Source organism: Apostichopus japonicus, chromosome 3 (genome assembly GCF_037975245.1).
Source record: "Apostichopus japonicus isolate 1M-3 chromosome 3, ASM3797524v1, whole genome shotgun sequence".
Taxonomy (NCBI): Eukaryota; Metazoa; Echinodermata; class Holothuroidea; order Aspidochirotida; family Stichopodidae; genus Apostichopus; species Apostichopus japonicus.
The window spans coordinates 881385-892500 of record NC_092563.1 but is presented as its reverse complement, the minus strand read 5'-3'; the positions used below and the strand labels follow the sequence as shown (position 1 = coordinate 892500).

At 35.4% G+C, this 11116-nt stretch overlaps 1 protein-coding gene across 2 annotated transcripts in view; it reads right to left on the bottom strand.

Moving 5' to 3' along the window:
* LOC139958968 (uncharacterized) overlaps positions 1–5352 on the bottom strand; it is a 37212-nt gene extending 31860 nt beyond the window's left edge. Inside the window, exons 1-2 of one of the 2 annotated variants that reach the window (XM_071956443.1) lie at positions 5131–5352; positions 3628–3810 (exon numbers count right to left, since the gene is read on the bottom strand). The gene's annotated coding sequence lies outside the window, so the exon portion shown is untranslated. Of the gene's footprint in view, positions 1–231; positions 1361–3627; positions 3811–5130 lie in introns of those variants that run through there. The other variant, XM_071956454.1, reaches the window with a different exon arrangement.
* Between the last annotated feature and the right edge of the window lie 5764 nt (positions 5353–11116).

Genomic DNA, 11116 nt, shown 5'->3' with positions numbered 1-11116 from the left:
AACATTTCTTACTTTCAGACTGATACATGGAGCAACAACAGCACAGAATATGAGTGGACCAGAACATTACAAAATTTATACCAAAAGAAGAAAAAGAGCTTTTGTGAGAAAGGGAAAAAAAACCAGAAAAAAATGAGTTCCTAGTCTAGAATTAAAACAAGCAGCACTTAACGGAAGACATATCAAGATTTACGACGTTGTAATGTTTAATATAATCAATACTTTACTTACCAGCCGAACTTATCTAGAAACAGCGTCCTTCTCCATGCCAATCAAAACGGAAACAAAATATCAGAAATAAAATCCCCCAAATTGAAAGTGTTTACTTGCATCAAAAGGTTAACAAACAAAAAAAACCCAAACAAAAAAACTAGGAAACATTTCAAAGCACTCTCAATGAAAAGTTTGAGGCAAGTCTTCAAAGCCGATGGAAGGTTATTCATGAGTGAAAATATATAAAGATATAAAGTTATGCAGATGTTACTATCAAGTGCAATCTATATAGGATGGACTTTGGTATCATTTACGAGCTATCTTCGCAAACAGTATAAAACCAAACGAGATAAAAAGTTTACCTAAGCCACTTTACTTATTTACTGCATCACTAAGATAAAGAAAAAAAATGACTCAAATCTTGAAAGTGACCCAAACACTTGACCTTTAATCATCACACTACCAATGCAAACCAAATAATTTTTTTTTTTCCTTATTACACAACATGTTTTGGACATTTGTTTCCCAGTTTGCATTGAGCCAGTTTTTTTGTTCGTCATCTAGAGAAAGGTCATAATCCAAAGTCTGAAGTCATAGCAAGCTTGTTACCAGGTTTAAGGTTGTCTAGCACACAACAAACTAAATAGAATCCTTCTGTTTACACAGATATTATTTTTTAGCTAAGTACTGGTATTGACATTTTGATATAGATCTGTACCCAAAGTCCCAACAATCTCTATATTAGCCTAATACATATACATACATATATATATATATCCCTGCTGTTGATAGTCCACGATGCATGATAACCAATAGTAACAACAGATAATGGCCTGGACATACTTGTATCGTGGTATAGTTTGGTTTCTCAAAATACAGGAAGTTGCCAACATTGGTGTTGTTTCTTTACATAACAAATCATGTGGAAGTGTGCAATAAAAAGAAAATATATCACCCACTTGGACAGCAGTTAACATTTTGCTTTTTAAATCCATTGTTCCTTAGCCTCAGTGGAATCTGCACCTTTGAATTTCAGAAGTTGCCATGATAAATAAGGCTATAAAGTGCATTATTTCTAAAACCCTCAGATATTGGTCCAAAAAAATTTATAAAACATAAAGAATTTAAAAGTATATAGTGATGTTCCTGATAGAATGGTAGACATTTTGTTGACTGAAAGCTTTAACCAATGATCTAATGATACTTGGGTTCCAACCCCCTTCCTACAGCCCCCCCTTCCCCCAACCCCCAAAAAACAGAGAGGAAATAAAGGGTTTACTGTTTAAACTGTGCAAATTGTGGTGCTTCAAGTCAGCTGTTTTCATGACTGTACATTGTTGAAAGACAATGTTAGGTGCTTGAAAATGTTTATTAAGGAATGCAAGCTTAACATATCTTCTGTCACAAACAGAAAAACCTTCAGAGAGACACCCACGGCTTTCAACTGTAACATTAACACATGCATAATTGCATATATATTACAATATGATGTAAAATGAGCGATTTCTTGGCAAAACATGGAAGTGCAAATCTGACTAAATATCATGGGAAGGACAGGCGAAAGGGGATTAGACCAATCAGTGTAAAAGAAACCTATATATTAAAATGAGCACATAAAACACATGTATGGTATCATGAAGTCCCCTCTGCATGAATTCGTTGCTATTGGCAAGAAGAAAAAAGTTGTCAAAACGTGCAATATAAAATTGTTCAATAAACTCATCACAGTGCTTAAATTCTAACCATGCTAATTATTGTCCAGAAGTGAGAGTTCCAACATAAAAGTATGAAGTAAGATATCCTGTCTCTTTCATGAATAAAGAAGGCTCTTTTCATGATATCTCTTTTATTAATATTACCAGGATCTAGTTAAGATACTTCTTCAGCACCTAGCTAGGTCGTCCCTAAAATATGCTTAAGAAAGTCAAATAAATGGTCACTGGAGATAACAATGTTAAAACAATTCTTAACTATCACTCCTCAAAGCACTTTGCCTTGATCACTGCCAAAATCGTCCGATTCAACATTCTGCACAATTTGCGAGCTACCTGAAGGGGTCTGGCCGAGACCAAAAGGAAGAATTCTGTCGAAAACTCTCAGCAAATCTTTGGCATATGGGGCTAATATCGATGACCTGCAATCCTCACACATATCCTTAAACTATTCCACTTTGTTTGTAATTGTTAATAGGAAGATGACAAATCAAACACTAATACAGATAGATAAAAAGACACACAGTTGCCATGGTAATAGCAAGTAGCTACTCCACCTGTGAGAATCATACGTCTTACTTAGATGGGCTTGTACGGTCTATATCATTAACCAAGAATCACATATACCAAATCTCAGATATTTCTTCCTACATTTACTTCCCTAAATGATGCATTTGGCACATGTAGTGAGGCATTCGTGAAGTTCCTCAGCCAATGCATGCAGCTGTCACGAAAGATTGAAGAGAAAGAATGTTTACAGACTAAAGATTTATGAAAAAAAGTTGGATCTTAAAAATTAAGCAGAGGGCAAATAACTGATTTATAACCGGAGACATCGCTACGGATCCGCTCTCTATATATTGTCTAAAAGTATGCATTCGTGAGAGGGGAAGGGGGAGAGGAGGAGGAGAGGAGGGGGAGAGGAGGGAGAGGGTAGGGTAGGAGGAAGACAGGGGAAGAGAAGAGAACGAGGATCAAGGGGTGACAATAGAATGAAGAGGAGTGGGAGTGGGAAATGAAAATAATAAAAAAGAATGTGGATTTACATCCTGTTGTCATGTACAAAAAAAATTATACTGACAGCAAAAAAAAAGAAAAAAGTTTTTACAAAGTGCAGATATATACAATCTATTCTTCACCTATAAATTGCCACAATTTAATTTATTGCCCGCCCTTAAACCCTCTCATAAATCCAGTCATGTACAGAGAGAGACCAGATCTTGCACAAAGCACTTTATCTGGATATATTTATTCATTGAATTTCTGTGGTTGTAAAACCCAAGCAAATATTTACTGATCACAAACAACTTACAGTTATATACACATAATCTTTATTATAAGTTATAACGACAACAGGGGATATATATATATGCATGCATGCAGACTCTCTGTTATACCTGCCACAGCAACATAAAAGAAAGCATAGTCAGCTTAAAATTGGACAGAAAAACCAAACAAGTTTAGTCTACGAGGAAAAAGACAGCGAAGAAAAGAAATACGGGCCAACGAGCACATTATCTTAAAGTGCTGGTGCAAAGCCACTACTTCTTCAGTTGCTAACAAACAGCTATTGTTCACAGGTGTATTCACAAGTCTGAACAAAAGATTATTCATATGATATCCTAGCCATAAAATTTCAACATGCCCTTTCATTAACCAAATTGTTATAGTTAAAGCTTTACAAAACCTTTTCAAAACTTACCACAACGTAGAGAGAGGTTAATATCCTTGGTAAAAGTACACAGCAATTTTCCAGGTGAAAATATCGAAGCTATCACGAAAAATGTTGAACCGTTTAATTCCTTCACTCCTTGCAACATGGCCATACATATGTCTCACAGTGGTCTTTACCTTCTTTCTTTCTTTCTTCCTTTCTTTTTGACTTCTATAACCGCAGTAAAGAACAGAAAGAACGGTGTCCTGTTACCATGCACTGTGACTGGGAATGTGTATCAAAAGTGTTCTGAGAATCTTAAAGGGTAACAACACATTCGTGTCTGAAATATAGCACACATTAACCTTCTCCTAGTATATTAGGAATAATGACACCTTCTTCGCCCCCTTTATAATGCCCTCTCCTTCGTGAACTGGAAGTGAACACCACAAAATAACTTTTTAATCTTTTCATCCACAGTATTTTTCCCCATGATAATGCTGGACTCAAAACTCCCACAATCACCATATATAGGCCAAGAAAAATGAAGACATATGGAATAATATCATTCTTTTCACCGATCACTGTCCACTGTGGGTAGTTCCCGGTTGGTTTTGTTGTGCATGACCACGTACCACCACTACTCTCTCACTTTAAATGTAGCCACACGGAAGAACAAAATTGTGAGGGTTACCTGTTTGTGCAGTAAAAGATTGTTACAAGTAAAATGAATAGTATCAGTTAAGTGCTCTGATCTAATATAAGTGCTCATCAATTTTTTTCTTTTCTCTTCCAATTTCATTTTCCCCATGACCTGACCTAATCTACAGAAGAAAATAACATTGTGTGCAAACATGACAGAAATATGTATCATGCCTTGACATGAAGGTTACATAGTACCTAACGGACACATATATACATGGTACTGAAGACTACATTGTAATGTTCTCATTGCAAAAGGGGATGGCCGTGGCCGGGGACTATAAATTATGTCTGTTAAGTTGATAAAAATATATGTAATTGAATAAGACAATCCCAAAATTGCAATTCTGATCTGACTCTCTCCTCCTCCTTTCCCCTTTCCAGCACTCCCCCCCACCAAAAAAATTCCTCTGTTCTTTGGATTTAGTTATTGAGAAATTGAGAAGAAAAATGAGAGATCTTCAACTATACCACATGTTTTAACTTGCAGATCGAAAGCAAAAAAATGTCACTCAAAACTCATGATAGGAAGCAAAGACAAGTTCAAAATTTGTACTTTTTTCTTTCTTTCTCTCCTGCAGTGCAATTTACATTCCAGCTGAATTTCTACACCTCATATGTCCTGGTATAATTCAAACAAGGATAAAGTGACAATATTGTCATCCAAAATCTTTGAAAATATCCAAAAACTGTATAGTTGGCCACAATTCAGCGCTTGCTTTTGACATGGATAGGCTTTTGCTAAATATATACCAGTTATTTATTAACATTCCTGAGTAAATTATGAAATTAAAATTTCAATCTCTCCAATACATTGAGGAAGAAAAAAAAAAAACATTTTTTGGTTACCTTATATTCCGTTGAAAAAATATAACACTGTAAGTATTCACAAGACGAAGACCCTGAAATTAAGCCAAGCTGTGGTACTACAATTGAGAGAGAGAGGAAAAAAAACTCTGAGCCTCAGAAGCTTTCAAAATGTCGGAAGCGCCAAAGCTCAGTTAAAACATCTAGTTTTCCTGGTTCGTCGTGGCCTTGTAAATACAATCAAACAATATGTGTATCATTTTAAGCACTTCCCCAGGTCCAAGTATTTCCTATCTTGCAAAGTTTTGTTCCTTTAGCGGCGACACAGGAAGAAATTTTTGAACTTCAATGTCACTTAATAGCCCACTTCCTGTTTCTATTGGACTCCTTTTTTCAACTAAAAAAGTTTTGAAACTTCCGGACGTGACGGTACGCTGGCAATTGTAACATGTTGATGAGACGTTTCAGGCTGCCTAACGATTTTAGCTGATGACTGTTAGATGAGCTACACCGATATAGAAAGGGAAATATTCTCTTTGCTATCATAAACCACCACTAGCTGTTTGGAAATTTATGCAGAGAGAGAAATAGAAGAACGCTTTGCTGATACCAGTTAGGCCGGTTCTGGTTAACGTGTGGCAAAGTCATGAACACGCAAACATATGTTATAAAAACAATGCTAAGCCACATTAGCCATCTAGTAGACCGTTTCAATGGATAAGGGCTTACAGCTTATTGTCTTTGCAATGTGGTACCCCTCATGGTTGCATTTACTTTGAGAGAAAGCATACTGTTGGTGTTACCACAGTGTGTTAAATTGCGATCCATTAATGTTACAACATCCAGTGCGTTTCACTGCAATCCATTAATGTTACAACATCCAGTGTGTTTAATTGCAATCCATTAATGTTACAATGTCCATTGTGTTTATTGCAATCCATTTATGTTACAATGTCCAGTATATAGTGTTCCTTAGTATTACAACAATGTGTTCATTTTAGTGCTACAACAATGAATTACATTATAGTGTTACAACAGTGTTACATTTGAGTGTAACAACATTGTGTTACATTTGAGTGTTACAACAGTGTTACATTTGAATGTTACAACAGCATGTTAGATTTGAGTGTTACAACAGTGTTACATTTAAGTGTTATAGCAGTGTTACATTTGAATGTTACAACAGTGTGTTACATTTGAGTGTTACAACAGTGTTCCATTTGAGTGTTACGGCAGCATGTTACATTTGATTGTTACAACAGTGTACATTTCATTAGTGTTCCATTTATGTTCATTAGGTGATCAAACAAAGGTGTGTTCAATAAGCAGTGTTACAACACTGTGCTTTATAGTAATAGTGTAAGACAAAAGTGATTCCATTAGCGTGTCCCATAGTTATAATACTGTAGCTCCATTCGGTTCCATCAGTGTTACCACATTGTGTTTCATAACCATTAATACAACAGTTTGATCCATTACCATTAAAACAACAGTGTTCCATTAGTTTTAATACAACAGAGTATTCCATTGGTGTTAACGAAAAAGTGTAGTGCATTATCTTTTATTACATGTAATTCTTGCAACAGTGTGTTCCATTAGTGTTAAATTAGTGTTACAACTTTGTGTTCCATTCTGTTTCATTTGTGTTGGAACAGTTTGCATCAGAAGTGTGTCTTCCATTGTCTTGCATTAGTGTTACAAGTGTGCCAGATTACTGCATTAGTGTTATAACAATGTTGCATTGATTTCCATGACTGTTTCATTAGTGTTACAACAATAGGATCCACATTAGTGTTCCAACACAAGAAATTTGTACCTCCATGAAACAGTAAAAGCAGCTATCTGAAGTGATTTACGTAACGTTATTTATTATTTATTATTGAAACTTGGCTGTCTCTATTTCAAGTTATTTTGAAAAGGAAAAAGTGCACATTTTGCTTTTGCATGTGAATGACTAGTATGAATTAACAAATTATGTTGGTGACAGAAAATATCATAAATAATAAATATATACATATATATATATATATATATATATATATATATATAAATATATCCCATTTAATATTCCCATCCACAATGTCATCGCTTGATCATGATAACCTTCAAGAACTGCAGTTGGTTCAAGGCTCAAAAACAGTCCCTTTGTTTCTTTAATCAGTAGGCTTAGATAACAGTAATATAAATACCATTATCAGCAAAAAGCAACCATAGATTATATGGTATGTATTATCTTTGAAAGAAATATAGCTACTTCCAAGGTTTAATCTGGCAATCTTTACTGTGTAACTAATGTAACTATTGAAGTATTGACATATGACAACAGAGTATACAGCAGTTCTGCATTATCCAGAGTTCTATTATCTTAATCTTGGATTATCCAGATCATCTCATTTTAAACCATTATGTTTACTGTATTAATTCCACTGCATATGCATTGCTATACTTATTAAATTTTAGATGTTACTACTTTGATCAACATTTTCTAATTGTCACAGCTCAAAACATCAGAAATATTTGAGTCAAGCATAGAAATAGTCACGTTGTATTTCACATTATACTGTATTTCACATTATAACATAGCTTGCACAGGCGGATCCACAATTTTAAATAGGAGAGCATTTGAGGTTCCAACTCCCATGTAGAGGGGGTCTAGGTTCGAATCACAGGGGGAACAGAAATTGAAAAAAAAACATTCTGATGTGAAATGGTGTATTTTGATGGATGCTTTGGTTATAAATTAGGTGCACTACAATTAAGTTTACATGCAGGTTTGTGCTTTCAACGATACTTCTATTTGTTTGAAATGAGATTGAAAAGGGAGGTGGGCAGGGAGGACATACCCTAACACCCCTGAAGCCACCCCTACTTTGTGCCATGATTACAGCCAATTAAAATAGTCAACAACAGAATAGTATATAGCACTAGACTCTTATGGACTTCTAAATTTTGTATGCAGTCAACCTTGACACAATGTTATGTCCAAATTATGAGCCTGAGTAGTGGGTTTTCTTGATGGCCCATTCCCCTTTCAGGCACATAGCCCCCCAATTTTTGTTTTTCATCAATTTTCTTTGTTTTATGACCTAGGCCTACAATAGCCTAATTGTGTAACATTTGGCATTTAATCCCCCTGAGAAAAGCAAACATTCCTCAGGGGAGGGGACACCACTGATGTGCTCCCCAAATTGGTTTCTCTGGCTACGGTACTGTTCCCTTCCCTGTTCTTTTCATATCCACCAACATTTGCAGTATTCAAACCATATTTTTTGATTCTCAAACACATTATTTTTAGGCTTTCAGCAATTGTACTTCTTTCACAGAGTATTTTGTGTATTCCTGTGCCAGAGACTCACATGACACACACACACACACAACCGACATCAAATCCCCCCCCCCCCCCCCATTTGTTAAAATACATCATGATTCTATAATGTCTTTATTCTGTGAATATTGACCTGGTACATTACACGTCGTCAACAATATGTATGTAATATACATTGTGGTAAATGTCAAGGAAGTAATTACCACCAGTCTACTTAAATTGCCACGGCAACAAGAAAATAATGGGATAATAACGGGATAATACTGGATGATTTGCAGCAATCCAACATGACACCAACTGGTTACAAGCTCATAAAAGGAAATGCTTTCCAAATTCATGAAGCTCATGTGATATCTATTTAGTACAGTCCAATGATAACATATTTGCTGGTAGCATTCTTTGCAATGACAGTTGTAATACTTGGATTCTTTGATACTGCAAAGAGTACCTATCTGAAAAGAGAGCAACTGTTATAAGTGTTTGCTTTTTTGGGGGATTAATAAAAGACATATTTGCGAAGGTCGTTCGAGAGCAACTTCAAAACTGATTGGTCAATTAAGCTGGTAGGAAATCATGGACCTAACTAAAACCTTGTGTAGTCATGTACGCCATTTTTAACCAGATTTATGTTAATGTAAAAGTTAGAGGGCCTGACGTTTTGATCCTAGGCGTGCAGGATCTTCTTCGAATGCAAACCGAAAACGAAAACAGATTTAATGAAGTGTTAGAACTAGACAGGTGGACAGATAACTATAAACATTGGAGCAATGAACAAAGAGAGGAGTAAAAAAAAACATTAACTGAACAATGTCACCATTTATAGGATATCCATCCTGCCCTCACATATATGCTAGAAAGTTTAAAAATGGTCACTGAAGTTGAAAATTATTTGGACAACTTTTACTACTACAAATTTTCGCAAAATTTGTCCCCTAATGAAATACTCCTTAAATGTAACTGCAGGTTCAGAATCTCCAAGGAAAGTACATTTTCACCAAAAAATATCTCCACAAAATGAAACTGACATGTGTCGGCATTTGTTCAGCTTGACACTGAACTAATGGAATCAAGTCATTTTGAACATATCTGAAGTAAAAAAATAAAATAAAAAAAGATGACATTTACGACCAACCATTTAAGAAGTAATTGTTAAATATTAAAAGGGTAGAAGTTTATGATATATTTTTGTTGGTTATTAAACAATATGACCATCAAATGAACAAGTTTAGACAGAAGGCTGAGGGCTCTGAGATAAAGCAAATATGTAACAATTCATGTTAAGATGAAATAAACTAAGAAAAACTATGGCACCTCTCAGAAAGGTAGGGGTGGGGGAGGGGGAGGGGAGAGGGATTTTTTCTTTTGAGCCAATGCATTTGAAGTACTGCCAGTACTTTCATCTCACCATTCCAGGAGTAGCCTGCTACATATATATCAAGAGCAATGCATCTCTCTGTGACAGAAATTTCATAACAGTACTGAAAACCAATAACAAGCAATACAAAATTCAATGGAGATGATGTGCTCATTTTTAGAAGCCTACAACTTTCATTTTTCTCTTTAGATTGTCAAAGCAATGGCAGTTTGTTTTACATTTTTAAGAAGTTACCACAACAGACATAATAGCAGTGTGAAGACTGCATTGCTGGCTGACGTATAGTATAACATGTGGATAACAAATGTTCTCATTCCCCCTCCCCCACCCCCTCAATTGTTTCTAAAACATCATCATTGATCATTATTATTATTATTATTATCATAATTATAATTATTATTATTATTATTTTTATTATTATTAAGTCATTGTACATGTTACCTCATATGAATATGGAGGCATTTGTAACTTGGTACAGTGTGAAAGTCATTTTCACTTATTGTAATATTTATTTATTCATCAAATTGTGTTTGGATAATAATTCTTGGACTAGTATATGGTATTCCACTATTCCAAGTTGTAAGCAAGGTACAAGCCTGGACATATTAACAATTGACTCACATATTATTATTATTAATACTATTGTTAGAAGGGGGCAAAATTTGTGTGAAATAAATGAAAAAAAAAAAAATAAGTTCAATTCAACAGAGATGCTCTGGTAAGCAGACAGAATATATCTCTGTTAGTCCATATAAATATGTATACCAAAGAACAAAGAATACATGATACGTTTCATGATAGATAAAATCCAACAGTGATCAGTGTGAGCTTACTACCTTTCTTAGTGGCATTCACAGCAACGTTTAATATACTTGTGTGGGGAGGGAGGGGGGGAGGGGAGGGGGTGGTTAGAACTACTGAAGCCAAAGAGGGAGGTAAGTCATTGGTTTTTCTCCTACTTATACTAGATAGTTAAAGGGTGTGAAGACTCCGGCACAAAGAAACGTCTCATGCCAGTAATCTGACCTAGTTTCGAATGAGGTGTAACAGAAGTGTTAGGCACCACCATCGATCCCAGAAAATACACACACAGCTTGCTACCGTCGGTAATTAGACACTAGTGTACAGTCAATACATACAGCTACGGTCAATACCCACAACACATTGTACATAGCAGCGTGGACATCTCAGGTCTAGATAAAAGATAACAAGGTATCACGTTTCATTACTGTCTGCATTTTGTAGCGTCAAGAAGAAAATGTCATTTGCAAGCAACGGAAAGTTAACTTTTCAAAGCGCGGAACGCGGTTTGGAGCGAGTCTTCAATG